The following is a 13,388-nucleotide window of genomic DNA, read 5'->3' on the forward strand; positions in this document are numbered from 1 at the left end:
TGTATTCCTCCTTTTCTGATTTATTTTTCTCCTTAGTATTCTTGACTTTTAAACTTATTTATTTATTAAATTATTCTTTTACCTATTACAATATAATTTTCTGGATAGCAAGACTTTGGGTTAGTTCTCTTTACTTATCTCCAGTATCTAAAACAGAACTTGGATAGAAGAAAAGTCTAGTAATTAATTGATTAATTAATTAATGATTCAATAAAAATTACTTTTTCCACAGAATGAATCCTAAATGTAGATGTGCATATATATTGGAATTCTAATGATATTAATGGCAATTAATATTAACTCATTATTAGTCATGCAAATTAAAACCACATGGTGACAATTTTTGTCTGTAACAACAAAAGGAAAAGAAAAAGGAAAAGAATGATAAACATTCTATTGAAGATGTGGGGAAATCAGTACTCTCACTGCTTTTAGTAGAATTTAAATCAAACGCTTTAAAAATGTACTTCCCTATTGTCTCACCCATTGTGTTTCATGAAAAAATGTATTCTAAAAGTGTAATTGTGACATTTCTATATACTTAGTGATATTAGACACAGAATGATTTAAAATTGCAATACACTTGAAGCAACTGTTTACTCAAGAAGGATTAGTAACATTTATTACATGTTTAAGATGGAATGTGATGCAATTATTGCAAATAACATTGTGAAAGATTGACTGATAACATGGAAAACATTCCCATATATTGTTAAATGAACCAAAGCAAGTTATAAATCAGTTTGTATAGTGTGCTCTGTAAAGTAGTGCAGACCGATGTTCTCTCTTCTTGCAGTTATTCTATTTAGTTCTTGTGCATTTAATCTTAAAATAAGTAAAAAGTGCCTCTCTCACAAGCAGACTGAATAGTCAGGAAAGCGTGTGCTGTTTATATAATGACAATGCCCTTGATGTCGGTGAATTTTAATATTCTAACAAAATATATTACCTATGCCATGATTTGTTTTCCATTTTAATTAAAATGACTGTTAATAACCTGATTTTTAGAATAATTTATTTTGAGCATCAAGCCCCTGTTCTTTTGCTAATTTGAATTGATACCATTTTTATAAGGAATAGTGAGAAATGCTGATGTCAGTCTTTCTATGTTATTTAACAGATTAGGTGATTCTCATTTAAATCTCCCCATGTCTTGTCTTCTAAGACATTTCACGGTCTCAATCTCTCCCTCCCTCACCTCTCTGTTCTCTGGCTTTTTTTTCTTCTTATTTCTCCCTCATCATAAGTGTAACCCCAAATCCCATCCGTGAGCCTTTCTCTTCTTTCTCAATCTGTCCAATGAAAATAATAATTCACTTATCTATTCACTCATTTATACATATGTTCTTTCAACACATATTTATTTATTACTTAAATGTTTCAAGCACTGTGCTGGAAGCTGGAATACAATCTTGACTAAGTCAGACTTACTGCTATGGACTAAATTGTGCCCCATAAAATTCATAAATAGGGGGTCATAACCCCCAATGTGATTAGCTCATTCAGGTGGGGCCTTCATGATGGGATTGAGGCCCTTAGAAGAACAGATACCCCTCTTTCTACCCACACATACCAAGGGGAGGTCATGTGAGGACAGAAGGAAGGTGCCCATTTACAACCCAAGCAGAAAGCTCTCACCAGAAACCAATCCTGCTGACACCTTAGTTTTGAAATTTTAGTGTTCAGACTGTGAGAAATAAATGCCTATTAAGTCACCAGTCTATGCTATTTTGTTATTGCCATCCAGGTTGACTAAGACAATTTCTGGTACTGAAAAATGGGGTGGTGCTGTAACAAATACCTAAACATGTAGAAGTGGGTTTGGAACTGGGTACTGGGTAGAGACTAGAGGAGTTTTGAGGTACATGCTAGAAATACAGGCTTTCTGGTGAGATCTCACACAAAAATGAGGAACGTGTTATTGGAAACTGGAAGGAAGGCTATCCTTGTTATAAAGAGGCAAATAAATTGGCTAACCTGTCTGCTAGTGTTTTGTGGAAGGTAGAAGTTGCAAATGATGAAACTGGATATTTAGCTCAGCAGATTTCTAAGCAGTATTGAAAGAACAGCTTGGTTCTTCCAGATTGATAATTGTAAAATATAAGAGAGGATGAATTGAAGAAGGAATTATTAAGTAAAAAAGAACCAGAATTTAAAGATATAGAAAATCCTCAGTCTATCTGTATTGAAAACAATGAGAATGTGTGTTCAGAAGAGAATGCTAAACCATTTGCTCAGGAGATTGGGGTAGGTGTAAACCATTGACCTTATCAGCATCTCAACAGAAGCCAGGAATAGAGATGGGATTATACCAGCAAAAACACTGCCTGCTGGGAGGAAAAGAGAAAACAGGGCGGGGAATAAAGACTGAGAATTCATGCTATCTTTTAAGAAAAAGGAAAAAAGTACCCAAAAGTGATTCAGAGATTATCGGGGCTTTTTCTCACACCATAGGCCCAGAATGCATAGGTGGGGTCAGGGGAGTGGACCTCCACCTGGGTTTCAAATGACAGGATCTTTGCCCAGCAGAGCTGCAGAGGCAGGGCCCTTGCAGAGAGCAGTGTAGCCATGTGGGGTTGCTCCCAAACCAAGGGGGCAAGGTCGCCCCTTAGAGCCATGAAGGTGACATACCACCCCAGCAGATCCAGAGGGCAAAGCACTGAACCAAAGAGGATGGTTTTCAAGCCTGAAGATCCAGTAAAATTTGTCTCACTACGTTTTCATCTTGCTTCCTTCTGATTTCTCCCTTTTGGAATGTGAACGTCGATCCTATGCCTGTCCTACCATCGCATTCTGGAAGCAGGTAATTTACTTGGTTTCATGCTGGATGGGAATTTAATCTTAGGATGAATCATGAGTCTCATCCATATCAGACATAGAAGGTATTTAGGTCAGACATTAGATTTTAAACTTTAGAGTTATTACTGGAATGAGTTAAGACTTTTAGGGCTATGGGATGGAATGAATGACTATATTTTGTATATGAGAAGGATGTGAATTTTGGGGGGCCTGGGACAGAAAGTTATGGACTGGATTGTATCCCTCCACATTAATAAGTTCCTTAAATTGCTTAAATCACTCAAGGAATTTAAAGCCTAGTAATGATAATGATGAAAAAAAATAATGATAGCCAATATTATTAGTGTTTTCAATGAGTGAGCTACTGTTTTAAGATTTACATGTATTATGTTACATTTCCACAAAATTCAAGAAGTGGACTCTAATTTCATCCTGAATTTAGAAGTGGGGTGGGAAAAAGCATAGATTGACACTAGGCACATCACTACAAAACTAATTAAAGAATTTAAATAGAAGTAGATGCTCTAAAGAAGAATTAAAATGACATATAATAATATAACAGGAATACTTGACCTGAGAATTGAAAAGTCTAAGGAGAAAGTGACTTTTAACCTAAGATGTGACTCATAAGTAAATGTTAGGAAGGAAAAGTGTTGTAAGAAAAGAGGACAGCCTGTGAAAATGCCCTGAGATGGGAAAGCACACTTTATTCCAGGAAGTGAAAGAAGCACGTGTGGGAAGAAAATGAAGGGGTTGACAAGGTGCACAACCAGAGTGGAGAATCAACTGGTGGAGGGCAGGACTGGGCACAGAGACCACTTAGGAATCCACTTAGCAATTCCAGACAAGAGTCAGTGGTGCCCTGTGGTGGCAGTGGAGAGAAAACAAGTTGACTGATTTTGTATGTATTTGGAAATCAAATCTGCAAAACCTACTAATGAAGTGGTTATGAGATGTTAGGGAGAGTAAAAATGAAAATTAACTCTCAAGTTTCTGCTTTGAGCAATTTGGTGAGAATAGAAAAGCAGAGAAAAGACTATAGGGATTTAATAGCTCTTTGTAACATTTCCAGAATACATGGCATTTGGCTCAGTTACATGGTGTTTAATGTATATTACACATCCGTTCCCTATTCATTCCTTGGTTTCTTACAGGCACTCGGGTGTTTAGAATACAAAGTCATGGGGATAGACCTCAATAGGCCAGAGGTGCTGGGACTTGTTCCTCTAAGGAGGAGGCCTCAGATTTATTTTTTATGTTCTAACCTCTAAAGAAGTGCAATGAAGATGTTTCTCTGAGTGAAAGAAGACGGTGGATTCTGGAACCAATTGCTACTGAAATGAACTCATACTTTTAGAACTAAGAGCAATTTCTGGAGGGATGCTGACAGAAACATCAGGCAAATCAGAATGGAAAAAGTCCCTTTTCTATCCTGCTACCTGTCAGTGACCCCCTAGCACCCATTACTTATAGAAACTATCAGAAATCCAGTTGTCAACTGGGGAAAGTATTTTGTAGAGTTCCAGCTACCAAATTATAGAGAGTTAGAAGCTTGCTTCTGGAGCTGAGAGACAACAGCTTCATAACCTTCATACCGTCAAGAGGCTCATACATTTACATTCCAGGCACATAACTTTATCCTGAACTCCAGACCTGTTTAACAGCCTATTCACAATCCATGCTTGGGTATCTAGTAGAAATCATACATACAACATGTTCAAAACTGAACTCCTGATTTTCCCATATAACTTGCTTCTCCTGCATTGTTCCCCATCTCAGTAAAAGGTCACTCCATTCTTCTTTCACAAGACAAAAACCATGAATCCTCTTGCTATTTTCTCTTTAACTCCTCATGTATAATCCATCAGAAAATCATGTTAGTTTTGCTTGAAAATATATTCTGAATATAACCTCATCTCACCAGCTCTGAGCCATTGTTGTATTTTTCCTGGGATAACTGAAGTGGTTCTTAATTAATCTTCCCTGCTTCTAACCTTGCTCCCATCTCTCAAGAGCCAAATATTTCTTTTAAGCATAAGTCAGATCACCTAAATTCTCTGCTCAAAATCCTTAAGACTTTTTATCTCACTCTGAATAAAAGCTAAAACACCCTCACTGACCTATTAGACCATAAACACCCTTTTCTGCTCCATCATCTCTCTGATATCATACCCTACCTTACTACCCCCTCTCCCATCCTTGCTCTCCCTCTAGCATGCCAATCACTCTCCTCCATCAGGGCTTGTGCAATTGCTGTTATCTCTGTCTCAAATGCTCTTCTCAAAGTCTTTCTAAAAGTGGCCAGCATACTTAGTTACACCATAAATATTTATTGACTAAATTAAGGAGTCAGAGAACACTTTCCCAAGAAAGTCATATTTTATCCAAGATCAGAAAACAAATAAAAAATATATAGATGAAATGGGGGTGAGAGTTGATTAGGAAAAAGAGATCCTAACAGAGAAATAGCATGTGCAAAGATCATGAGGTAGGTGAACATGTTCTTTGTACTAGTATGTTTTAGGCATGCTGAGGAGGAGAGGAGCATAAAATAAATCTGGAGAGAAAAATAGAAATAAGACTATATGAAGGGATAAAGTTATTACATAGAAATGTATACTATACTTTTCTAAATATTGTTTGTATTAATTAAATTGTCATTTCTTCAGAAAACCAAATGTTTAAGTATCCCAGAGTCCTCCTTTTTTATTCATGTAATCATCTGGCCCTGTAGATCTGATGATATCTCTTTCCATTTACCCTTTTCTTGTTATTCCTACTGGTGAGACATTAATCCAGGTCTGTATTTTCTCTTCCTGAACTGTGTTAATAACACTGGTATTTCAGTGCCTCTGAGTTCCCTTTTTTATCTGAAGCACACACAACAGCCTCTGGTATTTTCTTTATTTTTCCAAAAATAATCTTCAATGCTGTCCCTTCCAGCTTTAAACTTTAGCAACTCTCTGCTCTTTACTCTATTAAGTCAAAATCTTGGCATTCAAATTCTGTCAGCCAACACTCTCAACCTAAATATCTGACATTCTTCTCTACCATGCCATATCCTCCTACAAAACTAGACTAAATAGAATTTCCCAAATATATTTCATTCATCCAACCACCCATCAAATCACATTTATTGAACATATGCATGCCTTTACATGTATTGTTCAGAACACCTGAATGCCCTGTTCCCTATTTCCATCTGTTGAATTGCTATCCATTTATCATGGTTTTTCTCAAGTAGCTCCCTAGGTACTTCATAAGGACAGCTTTGATCACTCTAAATGAAAGTAACATTTTCAGTCTTTGATTTCCTGTAGCGTTTTATCTTTTCTGGCTATATTATATTTCGATTTTAATGTAGCTATTTATTTTATTGATTAAACAACTTAGTGAACATAAAAGTATATTGCAAATAAACTTTCAATACAAAATGTAAAACTGCACTTTTGCTATTATTATCAACATTAATTTTCTTATTATATTCCTCACTACAATTCTGAAAGTTTATTGAAAAATAGGTTATGATGTACTCATTGTCCTTGTCCTTGAGGTAACATAGGTATGTATATAGCAAATTAATAAATGTGTCTTGAATTGAATTGATACTCATCACATGTCCTAGATTGTAATATTTAAATATATACAAATCTGTTTTTTAATAAAATATATTTACATAATAGAATTATTATGTTCTATAGGTTCTAAATATATCATCAAAATTATATTCTATATGTTCTAATTTTAACACATTTATGAAAGCAAAAAAAGCTCTTTCTACTAGGTTAGCTCTCCTCACTTCTGTAAAACATATAAGAAGTCAAAATACTTTTTTTTTTAAATATATTTTTTATTGATTTTTTACAGAGAGGAAGGGAGAGGGAGAGAGAGCTAGAAACATTGATGAGAGAGAAACATCAATCAGCTGCCTCCTGCACACCCCCCACTGGGGATGTGCCCGCAACCAAGGTACATGCCCCTGACCGGAATCGAACCTGGGACCCTTGAGTCCGCAGACCGACGCTCTATCCACTGAGCCAAACCGGTTAGGGCGAAGTCAAAATACTTTTATCCAGAAAAGCTAAGCAGTGATTGAAAACTGGTAGCTACTACCTTGATAACAAATAACATTGTGATGACCTGAGGAGCTTTTGAAAATCTCAATGCCCAGGACACATGCAAACCAATTAAATCAGAATCTTTGGCTCACAAACATCAGTGTTATTTAAATCATATCCACCAATATATAAAAAGAAAATGTGCCATGACCAGGTGGGATTTATTCCAGGTATGCATGGCTGGTTTAATATTAGAAAACTAATAAATATAATGCACCATATTAATCATCTAAAGAAAAAAAAAACCATGAACCTATCAACTGATGCAAGATAAATTATTTGACAAAATCTAACACCTATCCAAGATAAAACTCTCAGTCAACTAGGGATAGAACATAACATCTTCAAATTGTAAAAAGCATCTACAAAAAAAATTAATGGTGAATTAGAACATTTCCTCCTGAAATAAAAAACAAGGTAAGGATATTTTCTCTCATTACTTCAATATTGTAGTGAAAATCTTAGTCTGTGTAAAAAAAAGGCATAAGCAAAAATAAAAAGCATACAGGTTGGAAATAAAGAAATAAAATTCTTGGAAATAAATAAATGACATTTGTGTGGTAAATCCCAAGTAACTGACAACAAAACTAGAGCTAATTAGTGAGTTCAACAAGGTAACATGATACAAGGTTAATGGAAATACATACCATGTTTATGAATGAGAAGACTCAACCCAGTAAAGATGTTAATTATCCCTAAATTGATCTATAGGCTTAATGCAATTTTTATCCAAAAATCCTAGCAGCTATTTTTTTTTTTGAGATATAGACAGGTGATTCTAAAATTCATATGGAAAGAGAAAGGAAGCAGAATAACAAATAATTTTGAAAAAATCTCACTACCTAATGTTAAGACTACATAGCCATAGTAATCAAGATAGCATGGTATTAAAGGAGGGACAGACACAATGATCAATGAAATATAAAATAGAAAACCTAGAAATAGACCCACCCAAATATGCTGAACTGTTTTTCGATGAAGATATAAAAGCAATTAAATGAAAAAAGTGTAATTTTTCAATAAATTATTTTGAAACAATTGAACTTGCATAGGCAAAAATATGAATCTAACCTAATTTTCACTTCATATAAATATTAACTAAAAATGAGTAAAATGTATACATTTAAATCATAAAACTATAATTAATTTAGACAAGCACAAAGGAGAAAATCTTTGTGACTTAGGGTTAGGTGAAGAATTTTTAGAGATGACACCAAAAACGTGATAAAAAAAAAAAAAAAAGATAAGTTAGACTTCATCCAATTAATTTTTTTTGTGTGTGAAATACCCTATTAAGAGGACAAAATCCACAAACAGGGATATAATGATTGCAAAACACACTTTAAGTCAAGGGGCTTCTATCCAGAATAAATTTTTACAAAAAGCTATATTTCACCCAAAAGGTTATATAGATGTCAAGAAAATCTCCATAAAAAGATGTTCAACATCATAAGCCAAATTACAGCACAAATTAGAGCCACAATGAGGTACTATACACACCAATCGAAATGGCTTATATAAAAGTACAACACCAAGTGCTGGCAATGATGCAAAGCAACTCGATCACTCTTACCTTGTTGGTAGAAATGGAAAGTATAGTCCGTCTGTAAAACACTTCGGCGGTTTCTTATGAGGTTGCGCATGACTTGCTATATTACCCACTAATCACCTCTGCATGTACATTTACCCTAGAGAAATGAAAATATGTGTCCATCTAAACTTTGTATATAGTTCATGGCAGCTTTGTTTGTAACAGACAAATACTGGAAACCACCTAAATGTTTTCCAGTGAGCAAATGGGTAAACAAACAGTGATACATATACACCATGAAATGTTACTCAGTTATGTAAAGAAAAAAAAATCTATTGATACACAGCACACCAAGGTGGATCTAAAAGATATTATAGTGAGTGGAGAAAAATAAGGCCAATTTCAAGCTCAAAAGGTTACAAAATGTATGATTCCACAAATAACACTTTCAAAAGGACAAAATTACATTTATTCTGAGAAAGCAGACAAGACTGAGGATTGGGGTAGAGTCCGACTATAAAGCAGAAGCAAGGGGATGTTTCTTGCTGGCAATAGACAGATTTGTGTCGTGGTTGTGGTGATGATGAAATAATTTTATATCTATCATAAAATTTCATCACATGACACACAATAAATGAGTGCATGTAAAAATTGGTGAAATTTGTAGTTGAGTTTATACTATTTCACCCATGTCAATTTATTGGTTCTAAAAATGTGCTTTGGCTATAGAAGATACTATCACAGGGGAAATATGGGTGAAAATTATAGAAAACCTTTCCTACTTTTGCCATTTATTGTGAGTGTTAATTTGTCTCTAAATAAGGAGTAACACACACACAAAACAAAACAAAAATGGAGCTCCCCCTATGACCAAGGTTGGGTCTCTTGTGCAGGAGATACAGTGTGGTAGCTTTGCCCTCAAGGAACTCACAGTAGAGCAGTGTTGGACCTTTAACTGTAATAGGAAACACGGTCGGAGAGGCAAGTTTCATAATGGAATTTTGGACGTCCTGTAGAAACCAAGGGTAAGTACAGGGGATAGCTGGATGGAACTGAAGTTCAGAGGAGAGGATGAATACACAGATTCGGGATTCGTCTGCATAGGGGAGATTATGAAGAGAGTATCTGCTCTGAAAGAGGACCTGGAGTGTATTATCAAAATCGCTGGCCCTGTTCTCCTCCCTGGCACAGCTACCCCTCACTTGGCGTGGTGTCTTCTCTCCTTTCAGAAATGTGCTGGTGCTGTGCTGGAGATCATAGGCTCAAATTCAGAGGAATAACATCAATGTGCAATCTGAGCCGTTGTAAAGAAGACAGAAAAACAGACGGGCTCCTGGAGAATGGAAGGAAGCATGCTTTGTTTAAAGTTATTAAATTCCTATTTTGTGCAAACACTCTTTTGCTAGCCACACAAAACAAGATTGCAGCCAGATTTTGCCAAGATCCTGTCTGTCAGGCATGTGAGTTGACTAGTTTACTAATTTCTGATTAAGTGATGACATTTCCATGAAGATATTTTTGCCTTTTGAGAAAAGAGTTCCAGGAGATGCAATATTTTTAACTTGTGGGAATTTCACACAAAAGAACTCAGATTGTAAAACGGAGTGCTTTAAGCAATGCTGTCTAAATTACACTCCAACAAGCAAATTGTGTAAAAAGCCAATCCTTATTTCAAAGACATATCCATATAGCACAAAGTGAAAGTGACTTTGGAATTCTCTATTTGAGCAAAAGCAGTTATTTGTTAGCCCCGTTTTATTGATTGACTTGTTAGAAATGCTGTCTAAATACAGGCACAGCTTCTTTCTTGTACTTAGTTTTACTATGAAGAATTTCATTTTTCTATTCAGATTAACAAGTTAATCAACTAAAAAGAGTTTTTACACATGGGACACGATTCAGTTATATGATTATTCTTGGAATCAGATACCATATGCTAATATTATGCTAATATTAGTGTTGCAGGTGACTGAGTAATTAGATATAAATTATTTCTGCAAAGAAATTAGATATAAATTATTTCTGCAAAGATTCAACTCAACACTGATAATAAAACAGGAGTTAGAAATAAACTAATTTATTTAAGGAAATCAGATTATAATAAGTATTTAATGAGCAGCCTAATAATGCATACTATGTTAAGAAATCTAGGAGCTATGTGAGAGGAAACCTGAACATAAGTGTGGCTTATCAAGAAAGTCCTTACCCCGGTTTACAAAGTCCTGTGTATTTTGGTCCATGTCTACATTTCCAAGCATAGCTTCCTTTTTCTCATCTGCTATGATCTAGCTGAATGATTTTGTTTTTCTTTTATTTTAATATGGCAAAGCTGTTCTAGTTTTAGAGCATTTTCATTGGCTCTTCCCTTAGCATGGGATGATCTTACTCCAGATATTTGAACTTTCCACTCCTTTTTTTTTTTTTGCTTTTATTTTATTTTTAAATTTCTTTATTGATTAAGGTATCACATATTTATCCTCATCCCCCCATTCCTATCCCAAACCCCTCCCCACACATGCCCCCACCCCCCTGTTGTCCGTGACCACTGGTTAGGCTTATATGCATGCATACAAGTCCTTTGGTTGATCTCTCCCCCTTACCCCCACCCTCCCCTACCTTCCCTCTGAGGTTTGACAGTCTGATCGATGCTTTCCTGTCTCTTGGTCTGTTTTTGTTCATCAGTTTATGTTGTTCATTATTTCCCCTAGATGAGTGAGATCATGTGATACTAGAAATACACTTATAAGAACCGAAAATGAGACAAGCAATAATGGTTATGCTGAGAGGCAAATGAGTCAGTCTGTAGTGAGTTTCTTTCTGGGCCAACAGTTCTTTTGAGTCCCAATTTCAATGTCAAACAGTTCCTTATGTGTACATGTCAGCAATGATATTTCAGTTCTGGATGGTGGACAAATGGTGGTAATGCAGGTCCAACCCTCTCTGGTTTGGTCCTGGGCAACCCTGCAGCGATGCACAGCTGCTAACTGCTAGTATGGCAAGGCGTCGTCAGCATCTTCCATCTCTGGACTGTTTCTCTTCTGTCTTCATGGCTGGAGCAATTCCTCTCTGTTGCAGGAATCCACATGGTCTTGGAGGTGTTTTCTGAAAATATACAAACATATTCTCGACCAAAAGTTAATAAAGGAATCCTTTCTATAAATTTGACTTAGGATCCTTTTTCATTTTTTTGCCCAAACGATTTTCCTTTGGCTTGTTTTGACACCACGTGTGTTTTTCATGGGTGTCTTGCTGTTAGCATTTCAAATGAAAGTTAATTTTCTAAAGCAAAAATTTTCTAGATGTAATTTACTTACAGGATATTTTTCCTTACATGATATTCTTCTACTACCCCCCCCCTTTTTGATTTAAATATTAGGAGGCTTTTGGAAATTTTATAATGTAGTCTTGATAGCTTTTAAATTTTAATTTTTTGCACTAAAATATGACTGCTTTAGGTTCATTATATGATATGCAATTTTACCATGAGATGAACTACCAATAAAAATTTTAGTTAATGCTTTAGGAACAGCTTTTTGTCCAGTACCATTAATTTTTCTAGAATATTTGCTTATTTCAATTAGCCAATTTAAATTAGTCTGAGAACTTGACTACTATTTTACTCTCAAATTTAATACTCTATCAACAATCTTATTTTACCATGTAAATATTAGTGGGAAGGATTATTTGCCTTCTTGAGTAGGCCCTGAGCATTTCTGGTGCTAGGCTGGATTTAGATATCAAAAACCCACTTCCCCACACCATGGGTACAAGACAACTCAAACAAGTCTTGTTGCAGTGAGAGGGCAGCTGCTGTAGGCCAAGTCTCTGTCTGTTGCCTGGGTCCCGATTTGAGCTGGGCATGGGAGGTGAAACAGCCATGGGGGCAGGAGACCTCCCTCAGAAGGGGTGAGGGTTCAGGCTCCTTCAAAGTTGGGGGGTGAGGGTCTGTGCCCCACCTCTGTTGACCCCCAAGTTCTCTCCTGATGGCCCCTCTGCAACTGTGCCTGTCTTAGGTTGTTCCTTCCCTGAGGAATCTTACCCGTCTCTGGCTAACCAGCCATCCTCCGGGGCCAAGCAGGGTGATGTGAGGTTCAGTTCTGTCTCCTTGGTAGCCTATGCCCCCGTGGCCTCCATGCGCAGCACCTGCCTTGGGATCCCCTCGCCTGCTGGTGGGGCCCTCGGCAATAATCACATATCTTGGGAAACCCAGGTTTCTTCTCCAGGGAGGGCCCAGCTCACCCCACTGGGCGAGAGACAGATCCATGGTACCAGCCACCACGAGGTTTCAACCTCGGCATGAACAGAAAGCTAAGGCAACAGCTGTGGGCAATTGGATTGTAAGAAGAGGGTCCTTCTTGGCTAAAGGGCAAGAGGGGCCAATATAGAATGCTCAGGTGCCTTCCCAGGGGGCCCCCTACACAATGGAAGGGATTAAATCCTTTCATGTCCTTTTTAAATTGCTGCCAGACATTCAAAGAATTAGTTTGTAAGTTTGTTTGGGATAATTGTACATTATGCTGTTGTAATTCTAAAATATCAAGAGATGTGTTACCTTTGTCTCCAAGCACCATAAAGATGATTTTTTATTGATTCCCAAGGCTGTGAGGTACTATTATAGGTAATGGAGCTAACATAAATATGGGAAAATTATAATGACATTGTAGAATAATATCATGTAAAGATATTCTTTGCTCTAGGCCATGGCAATTCCATTTCAAACTGGCTGTCAATTTCTTTTTGTATAGACAAGGTCTTAGTTACATTTTCTGCACCTCTCCCAGGAGCAAGTAGTGATAGTCCCTTCCTTTGGTGTCCACGCAAGCCAGAAACCTCTCTTTAATTTTACACACAAAGGAGCAGTGGTTTGATTTTGTGTCATACAAAAGGGAAGCTGGGTGGCGACTCCTGTGTAATTATACTTCCTTGCCCAACCCATGGTC

This window comes from Plecotus auritus (genome assembly GCF_963455305.1).
Source record: "Plecotus auritus genome assembly, chromosome: 4".
Taxonomy (NCBI): Eukaryota; Metazoa; Chordata; class Mammalia; order Chiroptera; family Vespertilionidae; genus Plecotus; species Plecotus auritus.